The sequence below is a fragment of the Apium graveolens genome, chromosome 7 (genome assembly GCF_009905375.1).
Source record: "Apium graveolens cultivar Ventura chromosome 7, ASM990537v1, whole genome shotgun sequence".
In the NCBI taxonomy this organism is placed as follows: Eukaryota; Viridiplantae; Streptophyta; class Magnoliopsida; order Apiales; family Apiaceae; genus Apium; species Apium graveolens.
Genome location: NC_133653.1, coordinates 105089383 through 105100599, shown reverse-complemented (window position 1 = coordinate 105100599; position 11217 = coordinate 105089383).

Genomic DNA, 11217 nt, shown 5'->3' with positions numbered 1-11217 from the left:
GAGATATATTGTGATGATAGTGAAGATGAGAATGATGAAGAAGGCATCTCAAGAAAAAACCAGAGTCTGCCTTTGGATAATGCACAGAATGCTGCATCCGTTGAAAGTCATAATTCAGCTTCCGTTGAAAGAAGCAATGCAGCATCCGTTGAAAGACAAAGTGCATCATCCGTTGAAGTTCATAACGAAGCATCCGTTGATCACAGTCTGTCAACGGATAATCAATTCACCTCATCAGTTGATAGAACTCCCAATTCCTTTCAAAGGATCAGCAACTCAGGGGGAGTTTCAACAAATCAACATTCTATCTCACATCATGACAATACTGAGGCAACCTCATCAAGGGCTAATCTACCACCTCATAGGAAATGGACCAAGAATCACCCTTTTGAACTGATCATTGGTGATGCTACATCAAAAGTACAAACTAGAAGGGCTACTCAAGATGAATGTCTGTATAGTAGCTTTCTATCACAGGAAGAACCTAAGCGAGTGGAAGAAGCTCTTTTGGATCCAGATTGGATTTTAGCAATGCAAGAGGAGCTAAACCAATTTGAGAGGAACAAAGTGTGGAAGCTGGTACCCAAGCCAAAGAACAAGAGTTCTATTGACACAAAATGGGTATTCAGAAACAAGATAGATGAAAATGGCATTGTCATAAGGAATAAAGCCAGATTGGTTGCCAAAGGCTATTCTCAACAAGAGGGAATAGATTTTGATGAAACATTTGCTCCAGTTGTAAGACTTGAAGCCATCAGAATCTTTCTAGCCTATGCAGCTAATGCCAATTTCAAAGTCTATCAGATGGATGTCAAGAGTGCATTTCTAAATGGGGAATTGGAGGAAGAAGTTTATGTAATCCAACCTCCAGGTTTTGAAGATTCAAATTTTCCAGACCATGTGTATTATTTATTGAAAGCACTCTATGGACTAAAGCAAGCACCTAGAGCCTGGTATGAGACTTTATCAAAGTTCCTTCTAGATAATCACTTCATAAGAGGTACTGTTGACAAAACTCTCTTCTTTAGAAATGTTAATGGCTCTAAGATACTTGTACAAATTTATGTAGATGATATTATATTTGGATCTACAGATGATAAACTTTGTAAAAAGTTTGCTAAATTAATGCAAAGTAAATATGAAATGAGCATGATGGGAGAGCTAACTTACTTTCTTGGTTTACAAGTTAAACAAGTTAGTGGTGGAATTTTCATTAGTCAAACTAAATATATTCATGATCTTTTAAAGAAGTTTGACTTAATGGATTGTTCACCTGCAAAAACTCCCATGGCCACTGCCACCAAGCTTGAATTAAACAAGGCTGAAAAGTGTGTGGATATTACAAGTTATAGAGGCATGGTTGGCTCACTTTTATATTTAACTGCCAGTAGACCTGATATTATGTTTTCTACATGTCTCTGTGCTAGATTTCAAGCTGACCCTAAAGAATCTCACTTAGTGGCTATTAAAAGAATTTTCAGATATCTCAAGGGGACTCCAAATCTAGGAATTTGGTACCCTAGAGAGTTTGGTTTTGATCTAATTGGCTACTCAGATGCAGATTATGCAGGTTGCAAAATAGACAGGAAAAGCACAACAGGCACCTGTCAATTTCTAGGAAACAAGCTTGTATCATGGTTCAGCAAGAAGCAGAATTCTGTTTCCACATCAACAGCTGAAGCTGAATACATTGCGGCTGGTAGTTGCTGTGCACAAATAATGTGGATGAGGAACCAGTTATTTGACTATGGTATAACTGTTGACAAAATTCCAATATTTTGTGACAACACAAGTGCCATTGCCATTACTGAAAATCCAGTGCAGCACTCAAGAACCAAGCACATTGATATCAAGTACCACTTCATTAGGGAACATGTGATGAAAGGTACAGTGGAACTTCATTTTGTTCCAAGTGAAAAGCAGATTGCAAACATATTTACCAAGCCACTTGATGAATCAACATTCACAAGATTAGTAAGTGAGTTAGGTATGCTTAACTATTCATAATCTTGTCATCTATGTAATCTGTCTTGTAGCCTGAAATGAATTTGCTGCAAGAACAAAGTTGGCTTTAATCAAGACTTATCCTATCAACGGATATTCCCTATCCGTTGAAAGCCAAAATTGTTCTATCAACGGATATTCATTATCTGTTGAAAGACAAATACATTTCTGGTAATTTTATCCTTCAACGGATAAAATAGTGTTGTTCATCAACGGATAACTATTTACCTTATCCGTTGATGTGTCACGTCAGTGAGTCACAGCCGTTGATTCTTTTACTCAACTGTTGATACAGATATACAGTGTTGTATGTATTTGTATTTACGGTAGTTTTCAGAATTTCTATAGTTTCATTTATTCCTGAACGGCTATCACTTACTTAAAAGTATCATTTAATTATTTTATTTGTGTTTTAATTCAAGAAAGTATAAAAGACCAATTGAATTCTTATTTTCACTTTACGCTTTCTTGCAATTATCATTCTCTTTCTCTCTCAATTCTCAAGTTCTTCTCTGCAACCTCTACTCACAACAATGGCACCAGTAGTCAAAATTATGTCTCAAACAGGATTTGTTTATGAAAAGAATAATTTCATAGTCTTGGTTGAAAAGAAGGAAGCCCATTTTGATTATCACAAGATGATGGACTTCATCAAGAACTGCAAACTGAGCTATGCAATGCTGGAAGCCCCAACCATCTACTTTGAAATGATTGAGGAGATTTGGACAACTGCAGAGTTCAACTCCATAGATATGACTATTGCCTTCTCTCTCAAAGGTAAGGACTATTGCATTAATTGTGATGATTTACAATCTTAATTTAAGTTGCCTGAGAATAATGCCATGACACCACACACTGATAAAGATGTCTCTGCTATGCTAGATTCCATAGGCTATGCTTTTGATTCTGCTAGTTTAGGTAGTATTAGAAGGAAAGGCCTTAGGAAAGAATGGAGTTTTTTTGGAGATGCCTTTATTAAGGTTTTCTCTGGGAAGATTAGCAATTTTGATGCTATCACTTCATCTCTTGTTAATATGCTCTATATGCTAGTTTCTGATAGGTACTTTAATTTTAGCAACTGTGTTATGCTAGAATTAGGTTCCAGATTAGGTAACAAAGCTAATAGACCACATAACATCTACTTTGCTAGATTCTTTGTGTTATTGGCTAACCATGTTGCTGAAGGTTTGGTTATATCCAATGAGAATAATAAACTCAAATGCTGGGCACAAGAGAAAAGGGTCCTTGCAGACCTTTTGAGAATGAACCTCAACAGCCAGGTGCCATTGGTATACTTGCCAATCATGAATGCACCACAGGTAAGTGATGTAAATGTTTCTATAACTCCTACTATTTCCAACCCCAATGATTCTTTGCCTTCTAGTGTGGCTATGGAACCTGTGTCATTGTCCAAACAGGCTCCTACCAAAGCCACCAAATCTAAAATTTCCAAAGTCAAGTCAAAGAAACCTACCTGTGTTGTTTCTCAAAAGACAACAGTTGTAACAACTATCATAAACCCTGAAGGGAGTGAACAGGGTGTGAGTGGTGAGGGGAGGGGTGAACATCAAAAAGCCCCCCAGGATAAGGTGGGAGAGGTGAGTGGTACCCAAACCAGCCAAGCCACAGTCTCTCAAAAGACTATAGTGGTTCAAAAGGAGTCCAGCACATCCCTAGTTGCATCCTCCCAAAAGGATGTAACTATTGAAAATAGGCCCCAACCAGGGACACAGAACAAAAGAGGGAGGGACACTGAAGCTACACATTCACCAATTCAAGCCTTTTCAAGGAAGAAGAAGGCCAAAACCCTAGTTTCCACACAAGGGACACACACAGCACAGATACATCCACCAGTATCTGTGCCTTCTCAAATTCAGCTTGATCTGATTCCAGCAAATGTGGAATCACAGCCCCATTCTCTCAATATAGAAACACACCATTCCTCAAACTCTCTAACACCCTCTCTGGATGTGGATATGATATTCACATCAATTCCTGATTCTCCCTCATTAAAACTCAGGGAGGAGCCCCATTCAAAACCTGGTGATCATCATCTTTTAGATGATTTGTTGGATCATCAGCCAATTCTTTCAGATGTAGTTGCAGAATCTGTGTCACCACACTTAAAATCAATCCACACAGATTCAACAATTATATCACTTTCTATCTCTACATTATTTCCTTCTTCAACGGATATCTCTCATCCGTTGACAAGTGGTTGTTCTTCAACGGATAAGCTTAACAGCAGTTATCCGTTGATACCATCAGTTTCTACTTCAACGGATACTCCCTATCCGTTGATGGCCTCTACACACTTAACAGAAACAACTCCAACTGTAGAGGACATGGTAACTGTACAATCACTTTTAGGCTTGAGGGAAGGGAGTGATTTTTTGAGTGACAGGCTGGGTTGCTCCCAGGCAAAAGGAGAGGTTGAGAGTCACCAAATGCATGCTATTTCTTCCAGCATGGCAAAAGTAAGTGAGAGGAGTGCCACCTTAGAAGGTGAAGGTGAGGGTGTGAGGGTGTCTGTGAGCCAGGGGGAGCCCCTGATGCAAGAAAAGAGAGAAATTGAGAGAAAGGCAGGTACAGAAGCTATAAGGGTGGATCCAGCCATTGCTAGTGAGTTAATGAAAGTGGATGATGCAGATAAGGAAAGACAATTTCAGCAACATTACAAAGCTGTCATTGATAACATTTCCTTGGATGCTGACACTTTTACTCACCCTGTTTCAGCCTATCAATTATTGGCTGCACAGGGCAATGTGGAGGCAGAACAGACACTACACATTGTACACACTTTAGAATCTCTTCTCAGAGACAAAGCTGCTGTCAACAGGCTGCCTTCACAAGCTGGTGAGCCATATGAAGAATTTGGAGTAAATTCTAATGATGATGACTCTAATTCTTTGAATGAGAGCATGAACTTAGGGGGAGTAGCAGGCCCAAGTTCTGTTCCTAATCTTCCTGCATGGGCATGGGCAAAACCATCAACACCAGGAGAGTTTGGTGTCACTTTGGTCAAACAAGTCATGACAATTCAGCAGGCCATTCAGGAGACTCAGGATGCTAGTACCAAGGCAATTCTTCAAGCTCATCTGGAATCTCTGCATCTCTTGCAGTTGCAGCATTACCAGCAAAATCTAAGTGTGGATGAGCTCAAGCTGGACATTGCTGATCTGAAATCCTACAATGCTGAGAAATTGGATTCAGTTATACCCTATGGTACTATGCAAGATTTGTTGGGGAGACTGAGGAAGGCATCTGATGCTGATAAGAGGCTGGCCAGATTGGAAGATAGGGTTCAAATCATTGAAGACTCTATGGTCACCATTCTTCAGAATCAACAAACTCAAACAAATCTACTCATGCAGCTGGCACAAGCACAAGGCTTGACCCCTACCCTTGATGATAACAAAAAGGGGGAGAATAAAGGGAAAGGGGAAGGAGAGCCATCTACAACAGTTCAGATTTCTCAAGTGCTAGTTCCTATCATCACAACTTCTCCACCAATTCAAGTCAAAGGAAAGCTAGATGGAATTGATCTAATCCAGATAGCAGCAGCTGAATTGCAAGTCAAAGAGCAAATGAAGAAGATTGATGAAAAGATGCAACTAATATTTGGTTCTACAACTTCTCAATCATAATCTGTGAAGCATAGCACAAAAGTGGAATCAATTATTATGGAACTCAAGCCAGTCGGGAGGCATAAGGATGGAGAAACTTCTTCCAAAGATCTGCAACCTATGGTTCTCAAGCCCAACAACAGATCCAATAAGGACTCTACAAAGAATCCTCTAAAAGAGGTGGATTTTCCTCTTCCAAAAGCTGATGAGGACAAGCTTTTAGGAAGAAGTATTGCATATCTCAAAGAGACCATGGATGAGGCTGTAAGGAGAAACATGGCTATTATCTTCAGAGAGGGAAAGAGCATATGTGTGATGCAAGGACATCCCAAATTCTCAATAGCCAAGAGGGAAGAAACCAAAAGGTTGAAAGAAGAAGCCAAACAGCTAAAGGCTGACAAAAGAGCACAAGCAAAGCTTGAAAAACAGCTAAAGTCAAGTCAGGTTGAAGAACAGAAAGAAATTGAAGACAAAGGTGAAGATGAAGCTATGGGGGACATGGTTGGTACTGAGATGGAGAAAAGAAGTAAGGAAGAATGGCAGAAAGGGAAAAGAAAGAAGGTCAATGCAAAGAGAAAGAAGGTAGATAAGATTGAAGAAACCCAATCAATATCCAAACCACTACCCTCTATTCCTGAACCCATTGTACCTGACCCCTTCATGAATATTCATGGTGAAATAATCATTCCCAAGGAGGAACCAATTGATTGGGACACCATCAAATTGCCCACCTTCCTAACCTCTTCTCCACCATCAAAGAAGCAGAAAAGAAGAATCAAATCAACACCCTCTAAAGCCTCAATCAAATTCACACAGAAGCCTAAGCCTAAACCTCAAACCTCTAAAGATGATTATGTTCACATCTGTGACATAAAAGAATTTTCAGACATTGAACTCTATCTGGATGAGCTGGAGGATGTAAGGGGAATAGCTGCCTACAGACAGCTACCAGAAAGACTAGTGTTCAAATACAAAGGAGCTGGGGAAAGAACATGGCCTCTTCACAGAATTCTGAATGAAGGCTACTCTACCTTGATTAGAGTCTACTCAGCCATATATAAGGATTCTGGCTTTACCAGAACTGCCAGGACTGAGATTCTCAACAAGATTGCCAACATAAGGAAAACTTGGAGGGAGCCCAATGCCTTGCCTAGAACTTTACTCATTCAAGAGAGAGGTATTATAATTCACAAATCACCTCATTTGTTGATGGAGTTCAGAGACAACAAAGGAGTCAGAAGATTTTTCAGAATTGAAGATCAGCTAAAGATTGCCAGTAATGAAACTCTCAAGGATATGCAATCTAAGTTAGATATCAATGAAGAAGATGAAGCTGAATTCTACAGACAACTTTAACTTTAAATAGAGGAGAATGACAGGAGGCTAGGAAAGAAAACCAGGGATCAAAGGAAAAGAAAGTAATTTGCTCAGGCTAAAGGAGCACCCTTGGAAACAATGTATTTCTTCAATTTCATCTCAGCATATACACTTTTGTAGCACTTTTGAATTTCTGCTTTGTTACAGTTTATATATTTGTTAAGTGTTTTGTTATCATCAAGCTAAACCTAAATTTATGCCTACAGTTCTAGTAGACATAAATAGGGGGAGATTCTTAGGAATATGTGTATTAGTTTGATGATAAGTTTAGCAAAACACTTAAGTAGAAATCTAGTGTTTGTAGCCTCAACGGATAAGACCATCTTGGCTATCCATTGAAGGAGTAGCCTTACTTAGCAATAAGTTTGGTATTGTAGCACATCTCACTCTCTGGTTTCAAGCTGTAATTCTTAGATGTTGTTAGGAGATAATCAGTCATGTTGACTACTAATGGATGTACAAATAGGAGGGCTAATTGTAAATATTTCATGCCTTGTAATTTTGTATAAGTGAAGAAGTGTCAACGGATATTGAAGACCTTCAACGGATAAGAAACTAAGCTTCAACGGATGTCTCTAACGCTTCAACGGATAATATCCATCAACGGATAAGTGCTTCAACGGATAAAGCTTCAACTGCTAGAGCATCAACGGATAAAGCCATCAACGGATGAAAGCTTCAACGGATGCACTGCTAGAGCATCAACGGATAAAGCCATCAATGGATGAAAGCTTCAACGGATGCTCAGTCTCATAGCAGTTGATAGTGACAGTTAACAAAGCTGACAGAGGCACATGGATTGACAGAGATGTGGTAGCCTATTTCAGGAACAGCAGAAAAAGCAGCCATTTTTAGTCTGGTTCAAAATGGAAAGTCAACAGATAATTTCATATTACACTGGATAAAAATGGAACAGAAACAAGTGGAGAACTATTGTCTTATTGTACTTTATCTTTGTCTTCACTTGTAAACTTGGTGTTATATAAACCAAGTAGTAGCTAGTAATTAGGTGTGAATTTTCCCTGAGCTGTTTAGAAATATCAAGAGAGAAAATCATCTAGTTTGTACTAGGAAGCAGCTGTGATTTAGTTTTGAATCACAGATTTTCTGAAATAACACATCTCTGGTGGAACAACAAATCCACCAGAAAAGTTTTTAAGTTCTTTGTATTCATTACATTTGTGTTTGAATATATATCTGTCCGCATCAGCTCCAAGCAATTCACACACATTTGATCACTCAAACACTTAGTCTTACAAACTGCTCAAAACTTGAAAAAGTTTTGAGATTTACATTCAACCCCCTTCTGTAAATCTCATTGTTAGTCCACTGGGAATAACAGGTATGTCGCATTTTATTTCAATAAGAACATTTATAAGATGGTGATTCGGGTGAAGTCTTTATTGGTGATACAAATGTCCAAGTATTTCCTTTAGGAGGAGAATTCTTATTATATCCCAAACCGTCATGATTATATGAGGTTTTTGTGTGCAACATTTGATCCAACATCTTGTTGCCTTTTGTAAATCTTTGAATGACTTCTTCAAGTTTTTCATTTTCTTTCTTTAAGGCATCAATCTTGTTATTAAGGATTCTTTCTTGATTCTTAACTTAAGCTATGAGTTTATAATTTTCTTCTTTTAGCCTTAGAGCTTCACCTTTAAGCTCATTGGTTTCTAGTAGCTCATTTTCTTTATCAAGATTGTCTTTATAAGATGTTTCTTTATCTTGAACATTTGATTCATTTAGAATCTTTAAGTTCAACAGATCAACGTGAAGTTTACAAATATATCATTTAATTGTATCTTTTCACGTTCCATCTCTTCGTCTTTGAGAATTAATGATATATTCTCCGTTTCAAGATTGAGTATATTTTCTTGAAGTTTATTTACCTCAATCTTGATGAGATGGTTTTGATCTTTTAGAGATGTAATCTCATTCTCATCTTGGACTTGATCTTTTAGAGATGTAATCTCATTCTCATCTTGGACTTTTGAGTCCATCATCCGAGTATATTCTTTATTTTGAGTATGATGAATTTCCTCAATTTTCATCTTCTCGGACCATAACAAGTGAAACCTTTGTTCAACATCTTTATATTTCTTTTTATAACTTACTACAAGTTAAATTAAATCATGCTTATTCATATCTACGAGATATAATTAGATTCATTTAATAAAGATTTAATTGAGACATAGTTAGATGTTACCTCTTGATTTGAAGAGGAGATTTCCGTTGAGGTAGTTTCATCTCCGAGAGCCATTAAGCATAGATTGACCACTTCTTCACTAGCTTCCGAAGCTTCTTCATCTTCACTTAGATCCCAACCATTTTTAGCCATGAGACTTCGTCCCTTTGAAAGTTTAGGACATTCTCTTTTATAATGACCGGGTTGTTTACACTCGAAACATACATCTTGTGTTTCTTCCGGAGATGGATCTTTAGGTTTTGGAGGAGTGTAAATAAGATGGTTTGTAGAGGAATTGGCATTACTATAGGTATTTATATTTTGATTGCCTTTGCCATTATTGTAGCTCATTGACGAATAATTACTCTTATAGTTGGAAGAATAATTTTGAGAGTAATTTGGCCTTCCATTAGAGTTAAAAACTCTTTGTTGATTATTTGATTTTAGGAAGCCTTTTCTGTATCTTTGAGCTTTGCTTTGAAGCACACGACGAAGTTGTCTCATGAGTAGAGCAATTTCACTCTCATCGAGATTTTGGAGTTCCTCGTTTAACTTCTCGTCATTTTCATCTTTATCAATTAATATGGTCTTTAGAGCCATATTTTTCTTTTTATCCTCCACTTTTGGAGTAACCTTTTCCGGAATATTATCTTCTTTGTAAGCTCGAAGATTTCCTAATAGGTTACCAATCTTATATTCATTTAAGTTGTGCATCTCTTTCATAGTAGTGACTTTAACCTTCCAACTAGGAGGTAGAGATTTGAGCACTATTCTATTTTTTTCATTTTAAGTATAATTCTTTCCAAGTTGAGATAACTCATCGATAATACAAGTAAATCGTATTTCCATATCGATGATATTTTCTCCTTCTTGGAGTTTAAAGTTCTCGTATTTTTGGATCAATGTATCCATTCGAGAATCTTTTATATCAGTGGTTCCTTCATAGGTTACAACTAATTTGTTCCATATTTCTTGTGCCGACTTGCAATTATTGACTCTTTTATATTCTTTTTCTTCAAGTGCACTTGTGAGAACCATTTCCGCCTTGGCGGCTATATTCATTATGGCTTCTTCCTCTAAGTTGTATTCACTAACCTTCTATTCGATGATGATATCATCGATAGTTTTGGAAGGAATGTGAACACCATCTTCGATAGCCATCCAAATTTTGACTCCTTGAGATCTAGCATAAATGTGAAATCTCATTTTCCATGTTGCAAAGTTGGTGCCATCAAATAGAGGAGGTCGTGAGCTAGATAGACCTTCACCACATCCAACGGGATTAATATACGCCATTCCGGATTACTTTTTGTTGTGCCTGTAAATCTGCAAATCACTTAACAAACATGTTAAAAAGCACTGCTCTGATACCAATTGTAAGGTCCCGTAAGAGGGCTATTTTAAACTAGAAGGGGGGTTGAATAGCTTAATTACCAATTTAAAAATTATTATGGCGTTTTAAAATAATTTATCCCCTTTTAAAACTTTACCGAGGGGTTATGCAGTTTATATGTGCGGAAAATAAAGTGCAAGGAAAGAAAATACCACACGGTGATTTTATCCTGGTTCGCGATGGCGCAATCTCTAATAGATTCGCTCGCCCCTACTCCAGTCCCCGAGCTCCTCTCCCGGACTCGGGATTTTCTCATATAATAAACTCGCTCCTTACAAGTATTTGTCTTGGTGCGTAACACAAGGGTCACCACCTCAAAATAAATATAATACCTACACAACTTATCTTTAGACAATAACTCCCCGCTATTTCTTCAAAGTTGTTGTAGAACCTTTGTGTGGACTTGGCTTCCTTAGCTTTTGTCGGTCTTGGATCTTAGTGATCCGGTCTTGGGTCTTTCCTCTTCTTCATGGTGTGAAGACTACTAACTCCCCGTTAGTACGTCTAGGACTTGGGTCTTAGAACGAGAATCACCTTACGTCACTTCACCTCTCTACAAAACTAATAAGACAATCCATGAAACAAACCAAGTATAGAAAAGATGGTTTGAACTAGTATGTTACTGTACT